Genomic DNA, 20,406 nt, shown 5'->3' with positions numbered 1-20,406 from the left:
AGACATAGAAAGTCATGACTGAAGCTATAAAAGATGACTACAATTTTCCTTTCTAATTCACAAAGCATTCTACTCTAAGACCACTGCAACCATATTTCCAGAGATTCAATTTGCCCAAGTAAAAGCAAGATTGTGGTGGTATTATGTGGAAGAGATTGAAGGATTGAACTCCTTGACATTACGGTTCAATGGAGATTTCTGTATTAGATCAGTGACAGATCCCTCTGCTTTGTCATCCCCCTTGCTTATGTCCCCAGGAGGGGTGCTCAATTGGGTGTGTGGAGTTGTTAATGACTGTTCTGACTCCTCAGTTCCTACTATTGTTTGAATAGACATCTCTTCCCCTTGAAAAGGTAAATAAGAAACAGAGGGGAAACTAGAGCATATCAAGATCTCTGCATCATTTACATTTATGTTTTTACTTTACTCTAGTTTCCATCCCACAGTGTTTTTCAGTTGTTATGTTACCCTTGCTTACTGATAAGATCTCTTTTAGATCACTGTCTTTAGAGTTTGCTTCTTTGCACTCTTTCCAAGCTATTGTATTGCTCACTAACAACTTTTTTTGTTGTCCACCCATTTCCTTCCCTGCATCATTAGTTCCTTCTACCACTGTTCCATTTAGCTCACACTTTGTTTCACTAATACTTTTGTACATTTATAACTCTTCCTCCTCTTATCTCTTTTTCCACTGTTTCTGTATCACTATTTTTTTTCTCAGTTTTATTTCCTTTACTCCTTTTACCATTACTCTTTTTTTCTCTGCATCCCCAATGGAATAGCTTCATAACTGACTCTGCTTTCTAATCCCTGCTACAATTGATGAATACTTCAGTCTCTCTCCTTCCTGGATAAAGTTTTTCCTTGTATTTAAATTAGGTGCCTGCATTACTGAATTACTGCTGCAGATATGGGAACAGCATTGTCTATGTGCCTGACTGTTGTTGCTGTTGTAATTAGCATTGTTCTTCCACATTGCCCTTCTGTCAGTTCCTGCATCAATTTGTCTACAGGTTCTAACAATGTGTCCCATTTTCCCACAAAGAAAACAAACATTGATTGTTTCTTCATTGCTTTTGCCCAAAGTCTCTCCTTGGTCTATAAGCTTGTAATGTTTCCAAATTCTTTACTTCATCAATCTCTTTCAGCCTAAGCTTATTATTTACCTCCTTGAGCTGTGACTTGAGTTCCTGTACTAACTCATCTCTGTCAGATTTATGCTCTTTTCCCCTGTAAATATATATATGGCTGTCTTTCTCAACTCTTCTAGACCTAGAGATGCCCAATCTGGACAATGGAGATGAAAATATGTCCTAACCAGTAGACAACTGCCTTTTATGAATTGTCTCCTAATATGCTGAAGATTAGATTCAGACAAAGATGTGAATTCCAGAAGGTTTTCTCCTATTTCCACCACCCAGGCAAGAAACGTGGAAGGATGTTCCCCACTTTCTTATTTTAATCTCTTGAATTTTCCCCACATATTGTGGAACCTAGAAAGGTTCAGAATTAAAAATCCAGACCCCTGTATAGCATTACAGTGAAACAGGCTTGTCCACAGGAATTTCAAACCTGCAGACCTTTGGTCTCCAGATCCTAACCCTTGCATGATAAAATAGCCTTATCTGCAGGAACTCCTACCTTGCAGACATCCCCCTTATCTCCAGGAACTCCTACCACGAAGACATACCCCTTATCTGCAGGAACTCCCACCTTGCAGATATCCCCCTATTCTGTCCCCCTGCTGCCTACTACCCTTTAAAAACTCAGCCCAGCACAGCTCAGGGTCACACATCCACCTTCTGATGTGAGACCCTTAGCTTAAACTAAGACAATAAAGTCCCTTTGCATTTTGCATTGCTGGCCTCAGACTCATTATTGGGATCAGCTCCAGGAACTTCAATATCAGGATGCTTAGCAAAGGTTTTCATTGCCTCAATCAGTGCATGTCTAGCCCTAACCAGGAATCTCAGGTTTTGGTTATTGGGCAGTACTAAATCATGCCCCTCCTCTTGCCATGACACTAAATTTGGGTTGTTTCAGTTTCTTCAAAAATTGGTCCTTTTCTCTTTTTTTTTTTTTAAACCCTTACCTTCCATCTTGGAGTCAATACTGCATATTGGCTCCAAGCAAGAAGAATGGTAAGGGTAGGCAATGGGGGTCAAGTGACTTGCCCAGGGTCACACAGCTGGGCCTTTTCCCTTTTAGAAAACAGCTCTGATAGCAAAATTTCTATATCCTCAAAAGCAGGATCAAACAATCTAATGGCATGGTAGAACTCCTTAATACACCTCATAGGCTCTTTGAAAAACTTAGGCATGCATTTTCAAAGATGTTCCAAGTCCTCAGTTGTAAAAGGCTTGTGTGTTTTTTATATGAATGATGCCTTAGTCCAGTTGTAAGCTAGTCACATCGTGTAATGGAAGCAGTGGTGTTGCCCCATTAGCTTCTTCCTTAACCTTTGTAACTGCACTGTCCTGATTTGGGGTATCTAGTTGCTTATTCTTGTTGTTCTTTAGGTTCCCTAACTCTCCAGTCACTTATTTTAATATTGTTCCTAGATGTGTTATTTCCTCTCATTGCCACAATCAAAAGCTTTAATTAATTGTCTGTTATCTTAGCCTTTTTCCCAACCAGCATCCTAAAACATTTTCTCAGAGCATAATATATGCAGTTGTAAAAAAACTAACCCTGCAATTACAGGCATATATGACAAAACTCTATCCATTTCTATCTTTAGTCATTGAAAACTATCATATAGATTTAACACAAAATAAACGTAATCCAGAATTATAATAAAAACAAAATTATAGCATATGTAAATGAACTGGCAAATAATTGTCATCACTCCAGTGGTTACAAATAGTTTGTGTGCCATTGTTGTGATGGGAAAATCTCTGCACCACCAAATATGCATTTTAAAACCAGACCTTTAAGAGTTAACCCCTCCCCCTACCGCCCCCACCACCACCCCCAAGTGATGGAGTCTTCTGATAGGTTGGTTTAGTTGCTGGGCAGAATTCAGCATTGAGCCTAGTGGACTAAAAATGGCTGCTGCCTACTCTCACACTGGCTTCCGTCCTCTAGGTAGTCCTCGATCTTCCTATGGCCACAAACTACCCTCCAGACTCCCAAATCTACTCAAAAACTGAGTAATTTCGAATCCTGGCCCGTTGCTCACCAAACTGTTATGTGGAAGAGGGACCCCGTAAGGAAAGTTGTAATGGGTGGCTAGGATTTGACTGACATAGCCGACGGGGTTGTTCTCTTCAAGGGCTGGAAGCAAAGATGGCGTAGCTCCCAGCCCCAGGCCAATAAAGATATATCTGACTGCGGCTTAAACAAAAAGGGGTTTATTCTAGGAAGATATCAGGAAGGGTATGTAGGTAAGTGCGTTGAGGGTAAATCCCTCTCTTGGATATTGTCTACCTTAAGATCCCCAAAACGGACTTTTGTTGAAAGTCAATTTCAATCATTTGAAATGAAATTGAAATTGAAACCATTTGAAAATCAACATTTCATTAAAAGTGGCATTCTCCTGATTCTACAAAATTGCTGCAAATATTGGAATAACATGATGGAATAGCCCACAAAAAAAGGGGAACAGAAAGATGCTTTTACAAGCAGACCTCTATCATCAATGGATGACATGTATGTGTGCAAGATGTCCCCATAAAAGCCATTATCGAGGATACATACGACCCAAAAAGAAAAGGAAGTTTTTCACAAAACATGAATGAGAGACAACAGAAGAACAGTATGAATAGCACATCAAGATATCAAAATAATGAGCAGCAAATCTCCAGGAAACTGAATAATTTCTCTGAAGAATTTTTGGAAATATCTAGACAAAAATGGAATAAGAGGAGAAGATATAGAAGGATTAGAAGGTTTACATCAGGGGAGGGACTATGCACAGTGATGAAACAATGGATCCACAAAAATCAATTCTGTCATATTTCTACACTACAATTCTGTCATATTTCTCCCATTTGGCACCTGGGGTATATCCTTCGGATAGGACACTCTCTGTCCCTGGCAGTCGGACTACCCTTTTATATTTCACCTCTTTCTCTCTTGAATTTGAATTTTTTTTTTCCAATTGTGATGAAGGCTTCAATTATCTAAGCACCTGCTGGAGTGTTTTCTGCCAAAAGCAGAGCAGCTAATAATAAAAGAAAATTCTTTTCTTCTTCAAAAGGTAGAACTTCTGTCCTGGAAATGGGTAAAATTGTCAACAGGGTAAAATTGATGTATGGGGCTGGGGAGATGGATGGAAGGGGAAAGCGCCATTCTACCTTAAAATTTTTGATAAAGGGAATAAGAGTTAACAATAGTCTAAGATGTGACCTAGAGATTGGGAGAGTAGATTTCAGAAGGTACAGAGGGGATCTCCTGAGCCAAAATTCTATTCTCCTCATTGTACAAGAAACTATAAACTACTTGAGGGCCCTGATTGTTTCATCTTTGTCTTTGAATTTCTAGTATCTGGCACATAATGACAGATGCCTAATAAATGATTGTTAATTGAACAAATTCAGAGGGTGTCAGCTCAGGAATAATAAGAAGCTCTCCAGAACAAAATACCAAGAACACAATAGGGAGGAAAATTATTGTCTAAGAAAATTCAGAGTACATTGGATCGGGTGGCCGACATCTAGTTGTTAAATTTTCAGTATGAGCATTTACACCTCAGAAAAAAGCAAACCCTTCAAATCAAGGTTTAATTTGTGGTTTTGCTGATTGTCCAGATTTAAAGTGATTGAAAAATTATTAATAATGCAGATTAATCTTAAGTGTGTTGCAAGTACATTTTTTCCTCCAGAGAGCATTTCTTAAAAATTTGCTAACAGAATCCTGAAAGAGGTTATTGTGCATACCCGAGGACATTACCAATTGAAATTTTAAGAGACACACAGAATATGGAACAGAAAGGGCAAAATTATCAATATAAAAATGTGATGTGATCCATTAAGAATAGTGCCATAAATACTAAAGCCCAGAATGAGCCACACTCAGAGCTAGAACTAGGCTGGAGGGAAGACGGGGCAATCAGAGCTTTGCTAGCAAGAGATTTAGAAAGACGTGACTTTCTCACTGGCTGACCTCTGTCTGTACAAGTGGTCAAAAATAATTGAATTACTGTCATCAGATGTAAAAACAAAGTCAGAGAGCACTGAGGACACTTTCTTTTCCCCAAATGACTTGTTTAATGTACACAGATTTTCCCTCTTCTTGGTCCTAACTTCTTATCTCTCAGAATACGTTTATCACTATTTTCTCCACTCTTCTGTTATAGTAGATCATCTCAAAAAACATTACTGCTTGTGCCCAAATTCCCCAGGGAAGCTTCTTTGGAAGCAATAGCCTTTGCAATCCTGTTTCAATAAGGAGTCACACTACAGGCCACAAACCCTTCAAGATTATAATTCCAAAATTGTAATCTCACTAATTTTGGGAATTAGAAATTTGCAAATGAAAAGGAGGGTCCTCACCAAATATGAAGGCAGGTCACAATAAGATACTCTTTGCCTAAGCTACTAGCATGGAGCTAGTGTTGTTTCAAAAGGAATACTCCTTCCAGCCAGAGATGAAACTATTTCCTATGTTTTTAAAAAAAAAAAAAAGTTATCTTAGAGTGACATGTCAAAAAAACCTAACAAGAGGAAATTCCCGTAGTAATTGAAGAGGAGAACTGGTGTCATAAAAGACTGGAATATTGGGAACAAGAACTAAGGGAAAGAGCCTCTATACAGAGGTACCTTGACACAGGAGTTTCATTCATTCCATGGCCAACACTGGTAGCTCAATTTGCTCATGGGTCAAATTGAATTTCCCCACTTAAATGAATGGAAATGCAGTTAATCTATTCTAGCCCCAAGAAACTACACGAATTTTTTGTTTCATATGCTTTTAAATACGAAAAAGGACTTTATAAATATCAAATAAATATATTTTTAGGTAATAAAAAAGAATGTAAAGAAATAAACTTGCTTATGAAATGTTGTTTACCTTCAAGGTCAGACGAAGATGCTAGTGGAGGAGGTTTTCATTTCATATACTACCACTTAACATAATTCACACTCTGTATACATAAAGCTACATTTAAATGCAGAATTGACCTTATACATTACTTATGATACATTACTTTATTGCTAAACTTAATTGCTATTTTTTTTACTTTATTTACTTATTTTCTTCATTGAATTTTGGCTGTTTTGCCACATTTTCCTCGATTTCACTTAGAGATTGTTTAAAAAAAAAAAAACAACTTTCCATGGAAATTTGTTTCTTCCTCCCTTTCAGAACCTTTTGATAATTTGTGAAACAAGTGCCGTCACATATCCCCAATGTACAACCTGCTGCAACTTTTCCTGGGTGTGTCTTTTCAATAGACTGTTTAATTTTTTCCCCAATCCTCAACATTTCCTTAATCTCTCTTGTACTTATTACCTCACCTACCTTGCACTCCTCCCCACTAATTTCCTGCAAAATCTCCATATCCTGCTGCTGCTGCTATAATTGGTTAAAAGTTAAGAAATTTGCTCCAAAATGATAATAAAGACAAAAATAAAGAAAAAAGCAAAAGCAATTCAATATAGATGCTCGCAGGGCCAGATAAACACTGAACTAAACAAGACAGCCTCGTGTAACTTGTGAACCGAACATTGGGTAGACTGTTTAGCGGAGGGTGGCAGAAGCTCATGATTCAAATATCTGCTCATGACTTAAGGCAAAAAAATCCCAATCATGACTGCTCCTATCTCAAATTGCTCGTGATTTAAGATGCTCGTGTATCAAGGCACCACTGTACTTGCAATTACTGTTGGCCCTGTGTCAGCATTTTGCCTCCTGCCCATCTCTCCAATAACTGCTCATAATTTGGAACACAGACATTAAATCCAGATATTTCTCTGCTCCATCCTCACATCTTCCTTGTTTTAGCAAGACAGGGCACATTCTTGATATCTTTCCATTTCAAAACAGAGTTAAAATCCCACCCTCTCTCGTCCTATATTTATCCAATTGATCACTAGGATTTTGGCTGAAGACTTGGCATCATAAATCATTACTTTCTTCCACAAATGTTCCTTCTCCATACTTCCTTTCCAATTGATCTTGGCCAAGTTGGCTAGGGTCAGGAGATGCACTAAGTATCTTAAAGAGGACTTAGTACCTATTTCTTTCAGGTGGTTCAATACTTCCTCACTGATGTTAATACTTTCCTGTCTGGACTCTGGTTTTCATTGTGTTTCATATTTTTGTGTGTGAAAGCATAGATATTTATTTTTATTTATATGTACATAAAACATAATATATAACATAGCAATAACGTAATACATATTTATAATAAATATGAAATTATAACAAATATACTGATCCAAGAGAATTAAATTCTCATGCTAGCTATGTCCAAAAATCTATGTCTTGTTCCCTTTTTTGTTTTGTTTCTTGTGGGGGTTGGGGGGATACAGCATGGTGCAATGATTATCACTTGGTCAAGAGAAATTCCATAAGCCTCAGTGGATAGAGAGCCAGGGTTGGAGACCAGCCTTAGACATTTCTTAGCTGGGTGACCCTGGGCAAGTTACTCAACCCCCCACTGCCTAGCCCTCATGGCTTTTCTGTCTTGGAAATGATGCTTAGTATTGATTCTAGAAAGTAAGAGTTTAAGAGAAAAAAAATGGCAATTCCTATGTTGATGAGATAATAGATCCAAATGGGTATGAATGAGTAAAATAATCATCTTTAAAGCTTACCACGTGTCAGGCATTGCACTGAGCACCAGAGACACAAATACAAAAGTAGAGATGGTCCCTTTATATTCTAATATAATACATATAAGGGAATGGTAGCCAAGGAAGAGTTTTCAGTTTAAAAAGCTGGAAAGAGATGATAAGTGGAGCCATAGAGGAGTAGATTGAAGCACCTTCTGTTAGTGATGGCATTATTGATTTTAGTAAGGTTCTAGAGCTAGAAAATGAGTTGGGGTGCAGAGGGAAGACTGGAGGGAAAATTAGTCCTGGTGAGATGGCTGGATTATATAAATCGAAGCATAGTGGGGGATCCCTAAATATAGCAGAATGGCAGCTAGGTAGGACAATGGATAAAGTGCTGGGTCTGAAGTGAGGAAGACTCATCACCCCAAATTCTAATCTGGCCTCAGACACACTCTAGTTGTATGATCATGGGCAAGTCACTTCACCCTGTTTGCCTCAGTTTCCTCATCTGTAAAATGAGCTGGAGAAGGAAATGGCAAACCACTCTAACATCTTTGCCAAGAAGACCTCAAACGGGGTCACAAGGAGTCAGACATGAAAGAAACAAGTGAACAACAAGAAATGTAGTAGAACACGGGAGGTGCCCACTCCTCCGGACAGATCTGAGGGTGAACATTAATGGTTCAACATTACCATGGAAGGAGTTCTCCAGATTTCTCCTTGGCTCTTTGCTTTCTGATTAACAACTAGGGAATTTTCATATGACTCCTGGATAGCTAAGTAGGAGGGATAGCTAATACAGTGGCTGGCAATGTCATGATACAAAAGATCTTAACAGAAAATTGGCCAAATGGGATATTAAAGATGACCCAATGTAAAGTCCTATACTTGGTTTTAAAAATATGCTGTAAAAGTACAAGCTTGAGGAAGCATGGCTACTAGCAGGTCATGTGAAAATGATCTGTGGATTAGTAGACTACAAGCTTTAAAAGAGTCAACAATGTGGTATGGTAGCCAAGAAAATTAATGTAATTAATTTTATACTGCAGTAAAAAAAAAAAAAGCATAGTAACCCTGACCTTGGAAGTAATAGCCCTATTGTACCCTACCCTGGTCAGACCATCTCTCGAGCATTGTGCCCAGTTCTGAATGCCACATTTTTAATGCCACATTTTAAAAGGCATAATGAAGAATTTGAAGGTATCTAGAAGACAACCTTTTGAATTCAAGCCATTTGAGAATTAGTGGAAGAAATTAAGAAAGTTTAGCCTCAAAAAGAATATACTTAGAAGGTACATACATAATAATCTTCATATGCCTGAAAGACTTCAAAGTCTATTCTGATTAGACTCAGAAAGAAAGAACTGGGAGAGTAAGGAGGAGTGTTAAAGAGGAAAGATATCCTAAAAATTGGCGCTACCCCTAAATTGAAAAAGTCTTAGGAAGACGTGGGTCCCAAAACTTTGGAAGTCTTTACACAAAAATAAGATGACAACTTCCCAGGTATAGAGGATTCAGATTCAAGTAAACATTAGACTAAAATAAAGATCCCTTCCAAAGCTGAGATTCCGCAATTCAATGGATCACAGCTATGCAATGTGTAAGATAACAGCATTCATATGAAAAATAAAAAATAAAATGATAACCTCCCAAAAGTAATACAAATTCCAAGTAGTGTGCTAACTAAAATTTAAAAATTAGATCCTCATTCTATGGCCTAAGAAATGCTATTGACTGTCAAATAAGTCAGATTTTCTCAAGGCATCAATCAAATAAAAACAAAATAGCCTGTTCCTCTAAAATATTTCAATTGTTCTTAAGCCTTACAATACTAGTTTGATCTTTAGAAAGAAGTACTTTTTAGAGTTTTTAGTTCAATATAGATTTTACTCAGAAGCTTTAAAAATTGAAAACAGACTTTGTTTTTAGAATCTAGTATTCTGCAGTTCAATAAACCACTAAAAATAAATTCATGTAATATTGATCCATCTATTGCAGCTCCCCAGTGGAATTTTATTCTAAAAATGCATACATGCAATGTTTCTAATTGGACATCACTTGGCTAAACAATCTCACATAACTTTAAAAATAAAGGAAACCAAAATAAAAAGTTTAATATTGGTCTATGGAAAAAATGCTACTATGTATGTTTGACGTTTGCAAAACATTATCTAGAAATCAAAATAGAAAAGCAGCTGCTTCCAGCTAGTGAAGGTCAACAGATTCATATGGTATAGGATTCTAAATAAAACTCTGACCAGTCACAATGAAAATTCAGTTAACAAAATCCCCAAATTTCCGTGGATATATTTAAATGTGGTATGTACAGCAAAGGGACTACATTAACTTCTGTTTTGTTTTCAAATGATCTGAAATGTATCTAGAAGTGGCCTAAATACATGGAACTTTTTTGCATAAAGAAGGGCAACTAGAGATCAATTTAATATAGTTCCCATCTCTGTCTGAATTTTTGTCTTCCTTCTGGGCTCAGCTCAGAGGACCGCCTACCTAGTGAAGAACCTCTTATCTTTCCCCACCACCCAAGGGACCTTTTTTTTTTTTTAAACCCTTAACTTCTGTGTATTGGCTCCTAGGTGGAAGAGTGGTAAGGGTAGGCAATGGGGATCAAGTGACTTGTCCAGGGTCACACAGCTGGGAAGTGTCTGAGGCCAGATTTGAACCCAGGATTTCCCATCTCTAGGCCTGACTCTCAATCCACTGAGCTACCCAGCTGCCCACCCCCCCCCCCAAGGGACCTTTACTTTTTGTTTATCCTATAAATAAAAACCAGCCCAAGCAAAGCCTTCCCCAGCACATGCCCTACTTTGTTCCTGTTATTCCCCTCATCAAGATTTGGGGTGACCTGGTCTATGATAAAGGAAATTTAGCCAGTGAAAACCTGATTTACTTTATGTTCTTCTAACCAAAGTTTGCTAGAGGAAGATGGATTTCATAAACCAGATAACCTTCTATTTCTTAAGTGCCAGAGAAGTGCTTATCAGCCATTTTTCCTACCTGCAGGGACTTGTCTACCTGAGAAGTAGCACACTTCCCGTCTCAACAATGAAATAATGGGGCAGAAATGAGAACTCTAAGCCTCCTCATTAAAATATCCAACAGTTGAGATTCCTAAGGGAGGCTTAAATGATGTACTATCAGGCCAAACAAAAGGAAAATAAATCTAGGTATATATTACTCTAGGTCTCTGGCAAAAATGGTGACAGGCCGTTGACTTTAATAGATTGAGTACCCCTATTAATAAATGATATTATACTCAGAGAAATGACCATTTTATTTATGGGTTAAATATTCTGGCTGCTGCAATGCCAAATGCTTTTGTTGAATTTTATTTCTTCCAGATTTGTTTTGTACACTCTTCTTTATGCTTCCTAATTTTAAAAGTTTTTTAGGAAAAAAAAGTTTCTTAAATAAAATATTTTCCTACTTTGTTTTGTATAATAAGTGTTATGAAATACATAATATAAATAAATGTTCATCTCTGTCAAAACTTTTAGCAAACACATCTACTCATCAGGCTACATTCCTCATTGAGACATTCATAAAGGAGTTTCTTCTGTTGAAAACCCGAGTTGAGCCAAAGGTATCACAGCCCTCAAAAGTATCATTTGATCAAATAAAGACAAAGTCTTTCTAGAGACCATCAAATTCAGAAATTTTTTTTAGTGGAGAACCAGAGAAAGATCCAGAGAAAGGGATCAGAACCAGAACCAGGGAGCAAAGACATGAAAGATATAGTCACAAGGGCAGCTGGGTAGCTCAGTGGATTGAGTCAGGCCTAGAGATGAGAGGTCCTAGGTTCAAATCCAGCCTCAGACACTTCCCAGCTGTGTGACCCTGGGCAAGTCACTTGACCCCCATTGCCCACCCTTACCAATCTTCCACCTGAGACAATACACAGAAGTTAAGGGTTTAAAAAAATAAATAAATAAATAAGATATAGTCACAAGCAGAAATACAAAAGCAGGCTCTAGTAGTGCACGTTGCAATGAGTACCACTCAAGATTTCCATGGCCAGTTTGGTGTTGGTGTTTGTTCTTCATTTTTAGAAGGCCAATGACATCACAGGATGATGTCTTGACTTGCACACGAATTGGATTTCATTGAGGCAGAGTTGCCCAAAGTCGGCCCCATACTCTCTCTGTCAGAGTCAGGATCACTGGAGATGCCCCAGGATGCAGTGGATAACCTGGATGTCTTTGATGTCTGGCTAAACTCTAACCATTGGAACAAATTGTTCTCATCTGCCTATTCCACTGGAGAAGTCTTCATGTGCTTGGAACAGACATCCCATTAACTCACCAATGGTTTTGAAGCTTATTGATTACCTCCAACCTGGTTTAGCCCCTCTGCCGAGACAGTTTTACAAGGGTGTGACTGATGCTCAATGTACAGCTTCTTGGAACTACAGGTGAGTGTTGGGTGAAAAGTGGACACCAAAGGATGAGGAGCCCTGAAAAGTGCTCAGCAAGCCCTCCCCCTAGAGATGCTAGTCCTCCTAGAACACTCCATACAACCCTCTAAAATGGCCAGTTTAAATCTCCAAAGGACCCTAAGGTTCTTTCAGGTGTTAGCAGTTTTCATTCCCTACACTGGAACAGAGTGGACAGGCACAGATAAATTGGGACTTGCATCTGTGGAAGAAAATTTCAAGTCAACAGGTGTGATGCAGGGTTGCAGCAAAAGCTCTTGTTTTTGCAAACCAACTGTAGCAACCCTGACAGTTGGAAAGAACGGAATGTTGACCCGAGTCTCACGGTAAACCGTTGGACCTTGGGAGTATAAATATTCCTACAGAACCAACTAAGGGGCCTTTTGCTTTGGGGCTTTTGGGACTTTGCCTAATTTCCCCTGACCTCTCCCTTGATATACTGCTATTCCCTGGATTTCCCCACTGGGCCCTGGGAGGAGGGTATTTTGGTGGGTGGAAATTGTGGGAATTAGCTTCTAATAGGCAGGCAGGAGCAATCTAAAATCAAACCATCACTTCATCTAATAATCTGCTGAACCTTATCACCTCAGGCCAGTGAAATCATCCCTGACTGAGGGAGCTGGCCTAGTAGGGCAAAGGCTGAAGAGGGAAGAATAATTTTCTTTATTTCTTGAGGGTTAAACCAGGCATCCATCCTGGGCAGGAAGTGGAATTAGCTTCCTCTTCCTATATGCTGGGATTTGTTCTCCAGAAGGGAGGGGCTCTTTACTCCTCCCCTCAGGGGAACTTAGGATAACAGAAAGAGGCTGAATAAAACCTTCAGCCAGGCTTCTCACAATTTCTGACTGACCTAAATTGCTCTGTATTAAGAGATAGCCTTCCTTCCCCAAGAGACCCAGCTGATGCAACCCAGTGCCCTCAAGTACAAGCCTCATTGATTAGTTGCCCTTCATCTATTCCCCTTTTATTCCATAACACAGGATCACAGATTTTTATGAATATTTGATTTTTCCAGATGAGGAAACAGGCTTGGAAAAATTAAGTAAACTGTCCAGAGTCAGGCAATGAGTAGGATTCCCATGCAGACCCTCTGACTCCATGCCTACAGTTCAATCTACCATGCCTTGCATAGGGCTTTGCAAATAGTAATGACTTGAATTGAAAGAAACTTTCTTTATTCATTCATTGAACAACCATTTATTTACCATCTATTATATGCTTCAGCTCTGTGCTTAAGCAGGTAAGAGGCTTTTAAAACCTGCTTTTACAACTTGGATTCAATAAACAGAGGTTTTTTTAAGCAACTATTCACAGTTGGTCTTCCATTATAACTTTCATAAAAGCAACAAAATTAGAACACAAGAAAAGGATAAACAGCCTCTCCGTGAACTGTATCCATGCTGTGCACAATTAGCACAAAGGTAGAGTGATTATTCTTTTAATATCCCCATTTTTTAACATTCTCTTTTTTAAATAGTGAAAAACAAGTCAAAAGTATTTGGGGTAATAAAGAATTAATCATCAAGACAATGCTACTAGTAGAAAAAAAAAAGTTTCTAATTACTTTGGTTAGCAGCCAGATCCTCACAATTTTGTCACTATTTCATGCAGAGAAGAGTCCATTGGAAATGCTACATTTCGTATTTATGAAATACTAGGAATATTATTTGTAAAAAGGAAAATTGGTAAGGGAGATTGTCTTTTTAATGAATACTCATGTCTAATAAACAAAAAACCCTCTTATCCCCTAGCTTTAATTTCTTGTTTAAAAAAAAAGTCTTTGACTCAGTCTCCAACTGCTAACCCAACACATTTTTAAAAGTCAGTTACTGGATAAAATTATTTCTAAAGATGTGCAATGAAATATACACACGATTTAGTTATTTAAAAAGTTAGAATGTGACTTCCTCACAGTGGCAGGCACTACTACAAATTTCTATCTGGTAGGAAAAATATTCCAATCAGATATATATGAATTGCCTACATTATTTTTAATCAAATAACAAAAATAAATGCTTTATTTAAAACTATATTTGCTAAAATTTCATTACAAGTGTTAATCGTGTTTTTGTTAAATGGATTATATTTACATTTGTTTATTAAATTTTTTAGACTAGAATATTTTTATATATTTATATATTTTTATTAAATTGTTATAAATTAATTAAAAATGTTCCTATGATGTAACTAAACAGAAACTTTTCATATTAAAAGGCTTGCAATTCAAATGCTACAATGGGGTAAGAAATAAATATTCTTCCAACAAAGGGAAATTACAAATCAATCAGTTATAATAGTTCCATAGTTAAAGATGAGGCCATTACAAAATTTAAATATGAATTATACCCTTTAATTCTAAAATGTTTTAATAATACCAGAGACTTCAAGTTTAAAAGTTAATATTTAAAATAAACAGAATTCTTTGGAACAATTAAGCAGCTATGTAGTCTAGTGAGTAGAGTAATCAGCCTAAAGTCAGGAAGATCTGAATACAAATCCAGTCTTAACTGCTAACTAGCTAACATAAGCAAGGTTCTGTCTCTTCCTTAGTTTCTTTGACTGTAAAATGGGAATAAAAATAGCACCTAACTCCTCAGGGTTGTGGTGAAGACGAAATGAAATAATATTTGTAAAGCCTTATATATAATATAAATATTACAAATAATATTTATAAACCCTTAGCATAGTGCTTGTCCCAGAGAAGACATTTAATAAATGTTTGTTTCTTACTTCATATAACTAAATTTATTGTTTCCTTACACTAAAGGAAGATACAGATAGCCCACAAAAGTAATGTAACTTCTAAACGTGCCTAATTCCCTACTTACCAGGAGTGACCTTAACACTTAATTTGAGATCACTATAACACCAAAAGGTTAACTTTTAAAATACCATTCTTATCAAAACCCTTTCCCTACCATGTTTCAGTTCTAGAATTCAAAATAATTTAAAGGCTTTTTAGAATAGAAGCAACCCTGAATTAAAATTAAACTAAAATTAAGATGATAAAAGCCAATTAACTTTTTAAAATGTATTCAAGTCTATACATTCTTCAATGGGTTTTTTAGAGTACCCTCTTCTTTAACTTATTTATTTTCCTGCCATGACATATTAAAATGAACATAATAACTACAGAGCACCTAAGATATTATTTTATTTTAGAATGTTTGATTCATTGGGGATTCCCCTTATCCCTCCCCCCAAATAAAGATCAAATCCCCAAGGATTAGCAAGAGGAATATTTCAACCCATCCTAAAATAAATTTATATTTATGTTACATGAATCTCCAAATAACTATGAATGCAATGGGCTGCATGAGGTGGAAATTGTTCTACTGTAACAAGCAAGTACATGATTTGAAAATTTTTTAAAATAGCTACCATTCCAAAGGACTTAAAGATATATGGTAAAGGATTTAATTGCAGACCTATTAAGTGAATTTAGTGCTTCCCAGTTCTAAATCACTCTGTAGGTCCAAGTTCAGGGCTTATGGAGACACAATAAACCCTCTTAGACCATTATATTGCTGTTTAGCACATTTACCTCCACTAATAATAAATTAAAATTTAAAAATAAATAAATAATGATAATAAACCAATAATAAATTCATAAGTTACAAAAATTTCCCACTGCAGAGCAGAGGAACAATTGGGACAAGAACTCAATTACTCATTTCTAAATTTCAATTCCTGAATCACATTGCATTGTGGCTCTAAATTTTTATTTGTAAAATCTCCCTAGGATGATCCAGTGAAATATTATATACTTCAATCAAGAAACAGAAGAAAAATAAAAATGCTTCCACAAATGTGCAAATATAGATATGAGCCTCCCCTTTATTTCTGGGAATATACTGAAAGGACATATGTATGAGCATGGGCATACGTACATACATATGAATCTAACCCCTTATGGGCAAGGAAGCTCCTTAATCATACTCTAGTTTTCCCCAGATTTGGAAAGAGAAAAAGAAATTAAAGGATCTTGGGAGATAGATGCCACCCTAGACAAGGGAAACCCCAAAACTTTGGAGTCTAACATTAGAGTGTGAGGGGGAAACAGTGTGGACCATAAGCTCCAAAGAGCAAGTGGAAATAGCTATTACCCTAAAACGAATATAATCACCAGTAATTAATTGAAACCTCACCTGACTTTCAGACACTGAATATTGCTGCTACTTGGACCTGGGCAATTTATCTTCTTTCCATTTCCTCCCTTTTCACTGTCTCATCTCTGCCTGATACTCTGGCATCACTTAGCCCAATATTCTGTTCTCTTTAAATAGTGCTTTTTTGCTGTATGCATTTCTGATCATGGGTTTTGTTTCTGGTTTTTATTGCATTCTAGGTAAATGTTTGCTATAAAGGAACAGGGAAGGAGGAAAGGAACCTATATCCCAACAACCCTAGACTTCACTCATTCTCTTTTCATTCTCTCTTGTTTTCTCATCACAGAAAGGCTTTTCACATCTATAAATGTTTCTGTTCTCTCTATAACTTTACTAAAAATTAGCACAAATTAGTACTCCTTTGTTTTCAAAGTAAGTAGAAAAATGTTAAACTAAAATGTTTATTTTTTTAATTTAAATTTAACATTAAATTTAACACAAATTAACATAAAACACTGGGGTCTCTGGACTGACCATTGGGAAAGGGCAAAATTTAATAGGAAGCATTTATATCAAAATGTTGTCCTCATGGTAGGTGACTGGATCTGGAAGAGCCTACAGATGTCACCTAACCCAACTTTATTTATACATGCAGAAACTGAAGCCCGAGGCGCTTAATTGTCTTGGCAAAAATCTTCCAGGTAATGGCACTGCTATCATAAGAATAACATTGTAGAAGTAGGATAAAAACAGGTTATTTAGGACTTTGAATGCCAGAGTGGAGAATTTAGCCTTTAGATCCACTGAGTAATATGGAGTTTTGGGAACATTTAAGCAAAAAAGTAAAGTGTTTAATTTGGTGTTTGAAGAAGTTTAATATCACTGTATTTTCAGGATCATATCTCAGTAATGCTACAAAAGCCAGAGAGCATTGTTGGTAGCAATCATAAAACAGATAGATTGTGAATGAATTGACTATGAAAAAAAGATCCTTTTTTTAAAAAAAAGTATGAAATCCCATGTAATCTCTGCTTTTAAATCACTTTAAGCCAATGGTTCTAAAATATTATGGAAAATATACTTACAAGGGCTCTTTCAGAGGTCAAACAAAACTAATTCGAGAATAAATAGAGATTTCTGTAATTCTAAAATCTATAGGAGGCAGGCTAGAAGCTCCAGTCTGTCAGGGAGTTACTAGGGGAAACATTTAAATTCAAGTGGCATCTTGTTCAACTAGCAACTAGAAAGTCGTCTAGGAGGTGGAATGCTTCTTTCTTATTTGAGAGAAATTAGAACTTTACTTGTGATTGTTACAGGGGGAAAGGATTGAGAAGCTCATATTGAGAAATAAAGATGCCCTATGCTGTCGGTCTACAAGTCTCTCTTCTTTCTCTGATATATGCAAGGGGGAAAATCAAGTGGGAGAGGCAATAGCATGGCTTCCTTTTTAATAAAGGGACTATAATGGCAAACACAGACCATTTCTTTACTTAAAGGGATAATAGGGAAAATCTAGAAAATGAATTGGTAATCAAAAAGCATAGTTAGCTAGTATGATTAAAAAGGGAGAAGAGACCAAATTGTTTTCTATCAACAAACTAAAGATAATTCAAAATAATTAAAATTCCATAAGAAACTATTTTGTCCAATCGTATGACAACAAAACTGATAACTTAGATGAAATGAATGGTTAAAAAAAAGAAAAGAACAATGCCCAAATTTTAAAAATTCCAGGAGCAGATAAGTGGATTATATAAAATAAACAAGTGAATTATAACAAATATTCCAAGAACAATTGACTATAGTATTACATAAATTTAACAGAAAAAGGAAAAGAAGGGAAAACAAGATGACTCAGTAGGTAGAAAGGCAGTCCTGGATTCAAAGATGATCTCAAATACTTCCTGTGTGACCATGAGCAAGTCATTTAACTCTTTGCCTAACCTAACTATTCTTCTGCCTTGGAATGAATACTTATTATCAAATCTAAAATAAAAGATAAGGGTTTTTAAAAATAAAAGAAAAATAGGAAAAGAAGGGATACTTTAAAAACCCTTTCTACAATGCAAAAAAAAAAAACTTTTAAAACCTATGGACTCCTTCCCAAGTAATGTTTTTAAGTAATTGAAAGAGATGCTAAATTTCTGTTTTAAATTAGTAAAAATGAGATGTGATTTTCCCACTCAAGTTCATGGTCCTCTTGCAATCTATCCCTAGGCCCCTTGAGGGTCTATATACCCAAGATTAAGAATCCATGATGTACACCAATATTCTTATTAAACATTTAAGCAAAAAAAAAATGTAAAACATAAAAAAGAAGAAACAACATATTAAAAATATCAGAAATTCATACTTGAATCAATATATGGAAAACTAAAGACTAGTTCATATTAATAAAAGAATTTAATCCATGTTATTTTAACAATAGAAGTTTTAATCTCTCTTGACAAAATCTAACATTAATTTCTTCTTTAAAAAAAAACAACCTAGAAAGCATAAGAATAAGCTTTTCCTTAACAGGGTAAGCAATGTCTACCAAAAATCAAGAGCCAACATAATACATGAAGAAGAAAATTTAGAGGTTTTCCCATTAAGATTAAGGGTAAAGCAAAAATGTTCAGAATTTTCAAACAAATAAATTCAAAGCAAAATGTATTTGGGGGAAATTGTTCTGTCTTATACTAACATCAAAGTCTAAAGGAAAATTGGACTGAATATAAACAAATGTACTTTTGATATATTTGATATATGAATGTTTGTAGAAGACTTACATACTAGGTGTTACTAATATTTTCAACACCACCATTACATTTTTCAGTAGAAAATCTAATATTTCCAGACTTTAAAGCTCTCAAAATAAATAACTGGTGGCTATCACTGGCCATGAGAAGGAAAAAAAGTAAACAAAACAATAATGAAATGATAACATACAAAGCTTTTAAAGAAAATAATAATGAAAGAGGCAAAAAAAAATGAAGATGCTTTGGGAAGAAACCATAAAAATTTTGTTGTTAAATGTGATTAGCACTAAAAGCATAAAAACATGCACATGAATATTAAAAAGCATCAAGATTGTTTCCTATAATTTCCTCTATCTCAATTAAAAATTAACTCTGTGGAATATAAGTATTTAAGAGAAAAATGCGTTTTCATTTTCAACTTTTCCATTTAGAAACTACAGGATGCTCTTATAAAGATACAAATAAAATTAAGATCTAGGCTTCTATACTTCTTCTGTCAAGTTCAAAAGATTGTGTTGGTTTTTTTTATTCAAATACAATAATTCAGCATCTTATTTGAAATGTTATAGCTACTGGGAAATGAAAAAATTATGAAATGAAAAAAGAAGGCATGGCTGCTGCCTTCAAATTGACAATCCAGATGAAAAGATACACCACATATAAAGTGAAGTGACAGATGATTTCAAAAATAACACATCAAATAAAGGTAGTAGACACTGAATGACTTCTATGAAGTTGGGGACACATAATAAAAATGTCATGAATGAGAGGAAAATTTTCTGGGTGAGATGGGGTTTTGATCTAGTCTTTGAAGGAGAAGTGGGAAAACAGGCAAAGATACAGAATGGCTGAATGTCCTGGGCAGCTGAAATTCAGAAAGCACTTAGAACTGAAATAGTCCAAGCAGTCTCATTTTGCAAGTGAAGAAACTAAGGCCCCAAAAGTGAAATGCCTGCTGTGGTCATCCAACAAAACTAGGACAAGAACCCTAGTCATTAAGAGCTTCCAAGTTCCTTTCCAGCTCTAAATTTATGCTCCTTGACGGACTTCTCTACTAGCTGCAATGCAAGGCTCCAGAGCAAGGCTGAGGGACTTATGAGAAAGAACACTAGCCACATTCAGAGGAAGAACTGTGGGAGGAGAAACAGAGGAAAAGCAAGTGCTCAATAACATGGGCTGATGGGGATATTATTGGGGATGTAGACACTAAACAATAACTCTAGTCCAACTATCAATAATATGGATTTAGGTCTTGATCAATGATACATGTAAAACCCAGTGGAATTGTGTGTCAGCTAAGGGGGGGCTTGGGGGAGAGGGAAAGAACATGAACAATATGTAACTAGGGGAAAACATTCAAAATAAAAATTAAAAAAAAAAAAAAA

At 36.1% G+C, this 20,406-nt stretch overlaps 1 protein-coding gene across 1 annotated transcript in view; it reads right to left on the bottom strand.

The window, feature by feature from the left end:
• The window catches only part of CORIN (corin, serine peptidase), a 228,382-nt gene that overhangs the window by 170,553 nt on the left and 37,423 nt on the right, over positions 1-20,406 (bottom strand). The gene's annotated exons all lie outside the window — the stretch shown is intronic.

This window comes from Gracilinanus agilis, chromosome 6, assembly GCF_016433145.1.
Source record: "Gracilinanus agilis isolate LMUSP501 chromosome 6, AgileGrace, whole genome shotgun sequence".
Lineage (NCBI taxonomy): Eukaryota > Metazoa > Chordata > Mammalia > Didelphimorphia > Didelphidae > Gracilinanus > Gracilinanus agilis.
This window is presented reverse-complemented; position numbering and strand designations above follow the sequence as displayed.